Source organism: Callithrix jacchus, chromosome 3 (genome assembly GCF_049354715.1).
Source record: "Callithrix jacchus isolate 240 chromosome 3, calJac240_pri, whole genome shotgun sequence".
NCBI lineage: Eukaryota > Metazoa > Chordata > Mammalia > Primates > Cebidae > Callithrix > Callithrix jacchus.
Window position 1 is genome coordinate 3,186,978 of NC_133504.1, and position 11,334 is coordinate 3,198,311.

General features: G+C 42.5%; 1 long non-coding RNA gene across 1 annotated transcript; it reads right to left on the reverse strand.

The window, feature by feature from the left end:
* Positions 1 to 6,556: 6,556 nt before the first annotated feature.
* LOC118152042 (uncharacterized) lies at positions 6,557 to 10,930 on the reverse strand. The gene is made up of 3 exons (XR_004740391.3): positions 10,639 to 10,930; positions 8,842 to 8,894; positions 6,557 to 6,775 (listed from the first exon to the last, which is right to left on the reverse strand). It is a non-coding gene; the product is annotated as an uncharacterized LOC118152042 (long non-coding RNA).
* Positions 10,931 to 11,334: the final 404 nt, after the last annotated feature.

An 11,334-nucleotide genomic window follows, 5' to 3' on the forward strand; every position in this document is an offset into this window, starting at 1 on the left:
ATTGGAAATTAACTGCTGTTCGCCTCCCTCCCCCGGCCACCCTCACTTCCTTTTCGGCAATCACTTCTCAGGTGGGCTTCTCCAAAGTATCTTATCATCCTTCACTGTGCAACAGAAGCTGAGGCCTGGCCTCCAGATGAGCTCAAGGAAAGTGCACCTAGGATGTAACACAACAGAGTCTGATTTCCATAAAGCAATTCTGCTGAGAGTCTTCATATTGTACCGTTTCCAGCAAGGAGACATTTTACCCTCCTGTGTTCCATTTATGCAATTTGCTCCTGAATGGGTTAAGTTGCTCCTGAATGGGATAAGTTAATAAAAGTGCATTTCACTAGTCAGAGTCTGGCACTGACCAGCCTGGTTGACAGAATTAGAGCTCCATTAGACACCAGAGTGATGGGGAAGAGAGCTTGGGATAAATTAGAATGTTTAGAGGGAGGGGAAAACAGAAAGAAAGAAAGAAAGAAACAGGAGGCTGAAGATGGTACTGTAGCGAGGTGAGGCCAGACCAGGTTCAGGACAAGCCACCCCAAAACATGGCACCTGGGCATTTGAGAAAGGAACAGAAGCAGGAAGGCCATGCCCAGCTTCCCCTCACCCTGTCTCCCTGCATCAGCCATGAAACCTAGGAAGGCCATGCTCTGACCTGCTCCTGCTCTTCTCTCCTGAAGAGCCTCCAGGAGAGGTGGCTTGTCCCATACCTGGGAAGAAAGCATGTGACATGGGGACACCAAGAGGAATCCGAACGAACAGGTCTTGCTAAGCTCCTCTGTTTCCATTAGACATTCTCTTTGTCCTGCAGTTCAGTTCGGCACAACTCTCCAAAAAACATAGATTTCCTGTTTATGTGCATCGTTTCTGAAGGCTCTTGTGTCATGTAAAATGTATATTAAATAAATGTGTATGTTTTTCTCTTGTTAATCTGCCTTCTGTCGTTGGGGTCTCAGCCATCAATCTTGCGATGGGTAAAGGAATCTGTTACTTTTCTTCCCTAGAGACTGAGGGTCCACATTGGCTCTCATGGAATTTTGGTCTATGCAATTTCTGTAACAATCCCTTTTCTCTATGATTACAAATAAGCCTACAATGCAATTTAATTTGAAAATTCAACTGAACAATAATTTGAATAGAGTAGAAAGACAAGCACACATACAAGTAATTAAAACACGAAGAAGGGTGTAATTTTTAAGGCTACAATTCTGCTGTGTGCAATTGAAGACTATGTAGGAGGAAGTATTTGAGCTGAATGGGTGGCATTTTGACAGCCTGAATTTAGGAGAAGGGCGGAAAGCAGAGAAGGGGAAAATGGAGTCTACTTTAAGTCAAATCCAGGATGTTTTGTATGCCAAAAACTATTTGTGGTTTAGTAAGATCATGATGTGAAAAATAAGACAGAATCGTAGATCAAGTTAAAACGTGTGCATTTCATCCTGTAGGCAACGTGTTTCGTAAGAATACATGATCAGAACTGTGCTTTAGGAAGCGCTGAGAAACAATGGGGGCAAGAAAACCATTTTAAAGCCCAATGCTCTGCAAAAGAAACCTTACAATTACCAGCTAGAAACCAGCCAGAAACGCATACTATTATTTATGTGTAAGTCCAGACGCTGTTCGACTTACAATGGGGTTACATCCTGATAAATCCATCGCACTACTTGAAAATATCACCAAGTTCAAAATTCGTTCCCTACACTAGCCTGCCACATCGTAGCTCAGCACACTCACACTAGCCGACCTGTAGGCAAAATCATGGAACGCAAAGTCTATGTTATAATGAAGTGCCGAATATCTCACGTAATTTACTTAACATTGTACTGGAAGTGAAATGTTAGTGAAAAAAGGTTGTGTGGGTCCTGGAAGCATGATTTCTACTTAACGTGTATCACTTTCTCACCATCACAAGGCCTAAAAAATCATACTTTGAAACATCATTACTCAGGGACCGTCAGTACTGGACAGAAACTGGATGGGGGATCGAACTATGACTCAGACATAATGGATGACAAGACCGGATGAGATTTAAAAGGCAAGGCAGAGATAAAGAGAACAACATACTTTGTATATGCCTTACCCTGGCTTGCTTCAGAAAAAAAACAGTCCTATCTTTCTTTTTAAAACAGCTTCACTGAGATGAACTTTCCATATCATAAAGTACACCAACTAGCTTAAAGTGGGAAACAAGGGTTTTTAGTCCACAGACAGAATTATGCATCCATTACTTAATTTTAGAACATTTTCATCATTGCCAAAAGAAGTATCATAACCAGACTGGCTGCAGTGGCTCACACCCGTAACTCCAGCACTTCAGGAGGCCAAGGCAGGGCGATCGCTTGCTCCCAGCAATTCAAGACCAGCCTGGGCAACACAGTGAGACTGCCTCTACAAAAAATAAATCAGTAAATAATCAGCTGGGCATAGTGGTGTGCACCTGCAGTCCCAGATACTTGAATGGCCTGACATGGAGGATCACTTAATCCCAAGAGGTGGAGGCTGCACAGAGCCATGGGTGCACCACCACACTTCAACCTGGGTGACAGGGCGAGATCCTGTTTCAAAAAGACAAGACAGGAAAGAAAGACAAATCTCATACCCATTAGGAGTCGCACTGTATTCTTCCTCCCTCTTCTTCTGGCCGTAATGTACTAACGTACTCATCATTTCTTGCTTGTATTTTTTTATTGAGCTCCAAGCTATTACAAAAAAGACTTAGTCTTTTAATTAATACACAATTCCTAATGTTAAACATTTGTTTGTGTAAAACATAGCATTTGAGCTCATGTCCTTTCTCTCAACTTCCATCTTACACTCACACATACCCCATGGGTATTTGCAGTGGATACCATTCTCACCCTCTGCTTCTCTTGCTCTTGAGAAGAGCAGAAAGCCCCTGAGGTGGCTGCAGAGGCCTGCAGGAGCCACCAGTTTCTGCTGTAGGAACATAAGATGCTGGGGCTTAAAGGTTCCATTACTTTTTCAGTTTCCCGCCTTGGGGTTTGCAACCTTGACCTCTGTAAGGAAGCAGTGCAATATTATCAAATTGTGGATGGGGCTGGCTCTGGAGGCCCACACCAGACCATGAGACACACTGGAGCTGGCTAGAGTTGGGTCCAGATGAACCCGTCCAGACTAAGCCATGCTCGGTGCATGGTGAAAGCCTATCTTCAAGAGTGTGATAGACCTTCCATAACACTGCCAAAATTCCCAGCAGAATTTGAGCATCCAGAGGCTTCATGCTAAAGTGCCCTCCCCTCCCCTCCCCTCTCCTCCCCTCTCCCCTCCCCACTCCTCTCTTGCCCTCCCCTCTCCTACTCGCCCATCTCCTCCCCTCCCCTCCCCTCCCCTCCTCTCCTCTCCTCTCCCCTCCCCTTCCCTCCCCTCTCTTCTCCCCTCTCCTCTCCTCTCCTCAAGAAGGTGCAAGCTCGGGGACTTTCTGACCTCTCCAAGCTACTGCTTGACAGTAGGGTTTTGCAGAGCTTGATACATTTAGATACACTAGTACATATTTTATCATTCTACTGGTTGATTTTATGATTTTAGCTCAAAAGGATAAGTATTACAGACACTGCCTTTAACTTTAAGAAAAGTCATTAAGGAAGTCACGGCATCGACACTAATTCTTTACCGTCTTCCACATGAATTTACCAAGTCACTTAAATGTCCTTCAACTCTCAAGGATTTTCTTCTCAAGATTGCTTTGAAGATTAAAAACAACACAATGCAAACCTAATTTGTAGATGATGAAATGATACTTGGTATAAATGTGGTATTTCTGCATGAAATAGTCCAGGTGGCCTTGGACTTACTGACAGAAGAATTCATGTTTCGTTCCTTGAATTTTTCTGGAGTCTACGAAGCTTCCTACACGCACCACACTACATATCTTACTGGGGAAAAGGATGTTTACCAGCTCTGCAGATTCCTTCTGAGCCATGCCACTAGCTCCCTGCCACATTCGCCATTTACACTCCTCTCAGAAGCAGTCATTTGACACTTGGGTCCAAATTCTCTCAGCTGCAGGAGGCAACACGACTCCACAGTCAGCCCCTGTCTTCGTTAGCTTTGCACGCAGTGAGCTCTGTTGGGCCCTGCGTGTGAGCAGTCCTCGTCTCTGTGTTTCTGAGTCCAACGATTTGAAGAAGGTCATTTTATATTCCCTTGCAATTGTTCCTCCTGGTTTCCGTAAGAAATAAAAAAAAGACAGTATTCGCACATCGTTTACAATTATTCGCTGCTTAGAACACCTCTTGATGTTCAGCTTGTTCGCGACGTGACATAGGATCACAGCGAGTCCTGAGTTTAACAAGGTAAAGCGCCTTCTAAAATGTTTATCCAATAGCTGAATCGTTTTCACTTCTTCCCAGTGCTTGGAACCTAAGTGGTTCATATTCTCCAAAGAGCAAACTGTTTTGAGAACCGCAGGTTCTAAAAAATGTTATATTTTATTTTCTCAGATAACTCATTTTTCAAAATAGCTTTTCTGTTGTCTTGAAAGATAAGCCGGGAACGGCCAACTCTGGGCTTTTCTCTTAGAGACGGTGCAGTGAAGTCATTTCTTCTATGATTGTAGAACCCAGGATATACCAAGCAAATCATAATTAAAAACTTGTATGTAAAAAAATGTTTAAAGTATCAGCTCTACTTAAATATAAATACTTAATTTTATTCCTACTTAAGGTTTTCAGTATCAGATGTTAAACAGCTGACTTAGGGTTTCCATAAAGGTTTCAGAAGGAAATAAAAACAAATTGTTACCGCACTGTAGGATTAGAGTACAAGAGAAAATACCGTGTTTTTAAGTTTATATTTGAATGCCCATTGAATTTTTATCATTATCAAATAATCTTTATCACATGAACTTACACGTCTATTTTATAAACCCTTTCTACAGGTTCAGTGTAGAGTTCAGCTGCACAGTCACCTCTGAGAGCTTTTTCATAAATACTAAAGCTAGAACCCGATCTAATGCCGTTTCTATTTTTCCAAATGGATCTGTGATCTCCGCAGCACAGAAAGTTGTAGGACTTGGCTACGATTTCCACTTGGTTTCATTGCGAGCTACAGATGCATTTTTCTCTTAAGCGTTAGAGAGAAACAGGCATCTCTGCAAGCACCAAGCTAACATGGCTTTGGACAGCTGGATTGCCTCCGAGGCAGCAGCTCTGCGCTGGGGCAGTCACCAAAAGGAGAAAGCAGGACATCGCGTGGAGACTGCAGATTGCTTCAAATGGAGGCGTCTTCCAAGGCTGACCCCAGCAACATTCTCTAAAGGCTTTGGGTGAAAGGTGAGGAGGGGGGACTGGAATTAAATTTGCTGACAGCGTAAGAGCCGCCCGCCGGTTTACAAAGCATTAGGGACACTGTGTTTATTTGGAAATTGTCTTCTCTTCGGGAAAAAGAAGGTTTTCTGTCAATCTGCAGGGTTCTGCTGCCCGAAGTCTACATTTTAGAAAACGATTTCTATTTATTTGAAGCCATGTCTTCTGGTAATATTTCTGATCAGTTCTGTATTTGGGGAGTATATCGTCACATAATAGTGCCGTTTTTGTTCTGTGAGACTCTAAATGTTTTTAAATTGACAAATATTGATGGGGCCCATAGTGATGTCTCAATACTTACTTGTGGTGATTAGATCAGGGTCATCGGTATTTCCATTATCTCAAACATTCATCATTTCTTTGTGCTGGGAACACTCAACAAGCCTTTTATTCCCTTTTCCTGTTGAGTACTCACTTTGTCTTGAAAGCATTCCTTAACTAATGTTTTTTCCTACTCTCTTTCTCAATACAGATTTTTTTTTACAAGGCAATTCATATCCCTATGTTTTTTTCGATAGGTTTAATCACCTATTTTTTTTTTTTTTTTTTTTGATACTTGAAATTCCCCTTTCTGTCCCTTTGCTGGTACAAATACTCAGCTCTCCCTCAGATCCACATCCCTGTCCAATTAACCACACACCAAGTCTCAAATGCTGTTTTCCTCTGGAGGTTTCTCTAATAAATCAGGATTTATTTTTTGGCCCAGACTGGAGTGCAATGGCACAATCTTGGCTCACCACAACCTCTGCCTCAAAGGTTCAAGCAATTCTCCTACATCAACATCCCGAGTAGCTAGGATTACAGGCTGGCCCACCACGCCCAGCTAATTTTGTGTTTTTAGTAGAGACTGGATTTCTCCATGTTGATCAGCTGGTCTTGAACTCCCGACCTCAGGTGATCCGCCTACCTCGACCTCCCAAAGTGCTGGGATTACAGCGTGAGCCACCATGCCAAGCCATAAAGCAGGATTTTTAGATATGATATCAAGAGATTTGAATGTGACTTTCTGTCATCAACCCGGACAGAGCTGAAATCACGTCTCAAAACTGAAGGGAGGTGAAACCACTCAGCTTTGTATTCCTGAAGTTGGCTAAAGGGACACATTAAAAGAAATGATAGTCTATGTTTTTCAGTATTCATAAATCCTTACATTTTTAGGTAATTTCCCTTCAAGAACTAACCAATACAAATTACTAATAATTAGCAAGCAATGAAATATTTGTTTTGTTGATAAATACACGTTTATTCCAAATCTTATTTTCAGTTCCAGTGTATTCACAGAATGGAAAGGAGAGCTCCATAGCCTGAGGGCCGGGCTAAAGCAATCGTGAGGAAAATGCCCAAAGGGAAGAAGGACCTTTCCTGCAGTGTCCTCGGGTTAAAGGGACATTTTCGCTCTCTGCTTGTAATCCCAGATAGTCTGACCATCCTTCATTTCTGGGAAAAGATGAGACTAGTACCTGAAATAGAAGGAAGAAAGAAACACCCCAATGCATTCATTGACTCCATATTAAATTCTCAAAATTTGGTAATGATGACTTCGCAGAGACTGAGAATCTCCTTGCCAATGAAATCGGTTATTACCTTCATGAGAACTTTCTGGAAATTCATATTTTGCACTCATTCAGCAACAATTCCCTAACAACACAGCATCTGCTCACTTTCTTCCAAATGCAGTTATACGCTGGTTATTTGACTGATCATGCATCTCTAACTTTTTGTTAGAAAAAGGGAAAAGAACACCACCGTGGGGTTCCTTCCAGCCCTCGGTCCCGGCCTCCCTCTGCCCAGCACACAGGGCAAAACAAGGTCATTATCCTCCAAAGGTTTATGGCTGAATCAAAACATCTGTGGTAATGTGAGTATGTTTTCTGCTTTGATTCATTTTTCTCAGAACCAATAGAAAATTGCTAGTTATCCACCATAATTTTTAAAATAAATTGGTTTAAAAATATATTAGTAATGCTTTCTCAGGTGCAATTTTTTCTTTTTTTTTTTTTGTCGATCTCTTTTTTTTCAGATGGAGTCTCTCTCTGTTGCCCAGGCTACAGTGCAGTGGCATAGTCTCGGCTCGCTGCAACATCCACTCCTGACTTCAAGCGATTCTCCTGCCTCAGCCTTCCGAGTAGCTGAGATTACAGGCGTGCACCACCGCACCCAGCTAATTTTAGTATTTTTAGTAGAGATGGGATTTCACCACTTTGGTCAGGCTGGTCTCGAACTCCTGATCTCATGATCTGCCTGCCTCAGCCTCCCAAAGTACTGGGATTACAGGCATGAGCCACTATGCCCAGCCAATTTTTTCTTATGTCAACATTTGGGAAAGTTATCTAGTATTAATTTTCCTAGTTTCTTGGGCATTCTGAGTATTTTTTTTAAATATATCAAACATATTGTAACTTGTACACAATCCATCTTTCAAAATTGTTGATCAATAATCGGTGTCAACCCGGACAGGAGATGCCCAGCAGATCTGTCCTCAATCCTTTCTGGCTACCAGTCTTTATTAATGGCTAAGGAAATGGTAACAATGGTAGGCTTGGGACATTTTTAGTTGAAACAAATATGGACATATCCAGAAATATAAAATAGAAGAGAATCAGTATTCAAAAAATTCTTTTTTTTTTTTTTTGAGTTGGAGTTTCGCTCTTGTTACCCAGGCTGGAGTGCAATGTCATGATCTCGGCTCACTGCAACCTCCGCCTCCTGGGTTCAGGCAATTCTCCTGCCTCAGCCTCCCGAGTAGCTGGGATTACAGGCACGCGCCACCATGCCCAGCTAATTTTTTTGTATTTTTAGTAGAGACGGGGTTTCACCATGTTGACCAGGATGGTCTCGATCTGTTGACCTCATGATCCACCCGCCTCGGCCTCCCAAAGTGCTGGGATTACAGGCGTGAGCCACCGCACCCGGCCCAAAAAATTCTTAAATTTAACAGCTTATCAGATCTAACTAGAAAGAAAATGTGACAAAGGTAAAATATTTGGCACTGTTCTTGGTTCTAAAACACAAAGTTCAAGAATTCAGCATAAAAGAGTCGAGACTCAGGTTAAAAAACGCAACAAGTCTATAAAGGGTTTTAGTTGCATACAAGTTTAATATAAGGGATTACTGCGATGCAGCTTCCCCCCAATCATCTGTGAGTGAGAAAAGAAAGGGGGAAACACTCCCTGACATACTAGTTTTTGCGTTTCACTCTAAACACCACACTTTAAAGGTGACATCAAGAAACTTAAAACATTTAGGTACAGCATTAAAGATGGAGAGAGAACTTGACATACATTCATATTCAGAATTTATGATATTAACATTGAAAAGAAAACCAAAGACAGAGACTAATATTGTCTTTAAAATATTTACAGATCTCTCAGGCAGAACAGTAGTGATTCCATGTGGAATTCTAGATCAAAAGCGAGAAGTCCCAAGAACACAGATTTTCGATCTGAGGGATGGTGGGGGAGAGAGAGACAGTGAGACAGAAGGAGAGAGAGTCTGCTGTAGAATCGTGAAAAGGACAACGGACCACCTTGAGAAGTATTTCACCGAAACTGGAGGGGTTCGTGCAGAAGTCAGCGTCCTCTGAAAAAGAGTGATTAGAGAAAATTCTGGCATTAGATGACTGGCTGAACTAGAAAAAACGGAAAATCCAATCTAATGCTGAAATTTTATGGTTCAACAAATCTAACTCATGGCTAGATGATTTGTCTTTTTCTCTTTGAATTTCTATCACAGAGTTGAATTTGTATCCATTGGAACAGGATAGCAAAACGCCTACAATGGTTAAACGTCTAAATTACTCAACGGAAAATCGCATTAGACGTATATTATTAATAGACGCATTCCCAAATGCCAGAGAGAGACATGGAAGTGCAAGTGGCTGCCTTTGAGCAACGGGACTCAGGTGGGACTCGGGGTGGGACTCAGGTGGGACTCGGGGTGGGACTCAGGTGGGACTCGGGGTGGGACTCAGGTGGGCTAATAATAATACCATTAGTTTAACTTTATTCTCACATTATTATGATAATTTTTTATTAAAAGCAAAAAATAAAAATGACGGTTGTTGAAATGTCAATCAAGAAAAATAAATATTTTACTTTCAGATTTTTCTAACCCTTTCTTCTTATTTCAAAGGGACTTTGAATGTTATCTAGTACTTCTTAGCTTCTACTGATTTTTTTAAATATTCAAACTGTAATTTCAAATAAGTCTACAGTGTTTCATATGGAAACAAAACCAGGCCATACAAAATACATTATCTTCACCTGTTTGCAGAACTTGCAGCGGAGAAGGAAATACAGCAAGCGAAGAAGGAAATGCAAAAAGCTCAACAGTTGAGCCTCACGTTGCTTTTGAAAATCTGACTTGTTTGAATTTTAGCCAAATTTCTAACAAACACTGGTCGAATTCTGCCAAGTACAAATCGGGTAGAAAACTGGCTTCTGTGTAGTGAGAAGAACAGGATCATAAATAAAGGAAAATTACTCGCTACGTTTCCTCGAGGCTGCAACTTGCTCTGCACCGTAATGCTCCAGAGTTTCTCCCAGCCTGTGGCGTGACTTCAACCCCGCTTTTTCTCGTTATTTATATAGTAAAATACACAATGTCTCTTCCCCGGCATTGCTGTCAGATCTATTCAGAACGGGTGGTAAATGGTCAGATAACAAATAGAGAAGTGAAGTAGACAAGGGCAGACCCGGGGCTGTAGAGCCACACATGCACTCCTCTTTGAAAGCACCTGCCTGCCAAAGGGGTAAATTCTCCATTAGAAATGTATATTGTGAGTTGAACACGTTTCCATATTTGGGAACAACCTCTCAGAATATAAATGTTTTGGGGGACTCCTAACACCTTACACTATCATAAATTAAAACGCCACGAAAGAGTATAGAATCAGTAACATCAGTGAACCTCAGGAAAGACAGAAAGCTTTGATTGCAAGGACACTGTAGGTTTCAACTTAAGGTCCCTGTGTAGAAAGCCTAGGGAGGCGGGGTATGGGCGTAAGATGAAGGAGACACCTGCTGCCGCAGCCAGGACTGAGGAGGCAGCTGCTCTAACAGTGGCCCCACTACAGACGCCCACCTCTTATGAAGGGCAGAACAGCCCCAGTAAGAATGCAACGTGCAAGTGTGAAACAGAATTCAGAAAATCTTGGCCATTGGTGATAGTGGGGATATTTTCCTTGTGGCGGGTAACATGAGCCTGGTTTAAAATAAAACCCCAATCTGATCAAGAAAAAATGAGACCTGGGCTGATGTCTGTTGGGTTAGAAGAGGGGATATGAACAACAAAATGGAAACGGGTCAACCCGAATGTGTCTTACCTTTGTCCAGAGCTTGCTGATAGTTCAGATGTTTGTGCTCTGCAGCTCTCCTGCTGAAGTGTGATCCCTGACGCTGGAGGAGGGGCCTGGCGGGAGGTGTCTGGACATGGGGGTGATCCCTCACTAGTGGCTTGGTGCCCTCCCTGCAGCAGTGAGCTCTTACAAAGAGTTCACATGAGACCTGGTTGCTTAGAAGAGCCCGGCACCTCCCCACTCTCTCTTGCTCCCCCTCTCACCATGTGATGCACCTGCTCCCCCTCTGCCTCTGGCATGATTGTAAGCTCCCTGAGGCTTTCACAGAAGCGGACACCGGCACTATGCTTCCTGTATAGTCTGCAGAACTATGCACCAAAACAAAAAATAAGCTACCCAGCCTTAGATATTTCTTTATAGCAACACAAAACAGACTAATATACTGGCCTTCTGTTATCTATAATGATAACAGTTCAACTTCCTCCCACTGGTCCCTCCCACAACATATAGGAAGTATAGGAGCTACAGTTCAACATGAAATTTGGGCGGGGGCCGGGTGCAGTGACCCAGCACCTTGGGAGGCCGAGGCAGGAGGATCATGAGGTCAGGAGATCGAGACCACCTTGGCCAACATGGTGAAACCCCGTCTCTACTAAAAAAATACAAAAATTAGCTGGGCATGGTGACACACGCCTGTAATCCCAGCTACTTGGGAGGCTGAGG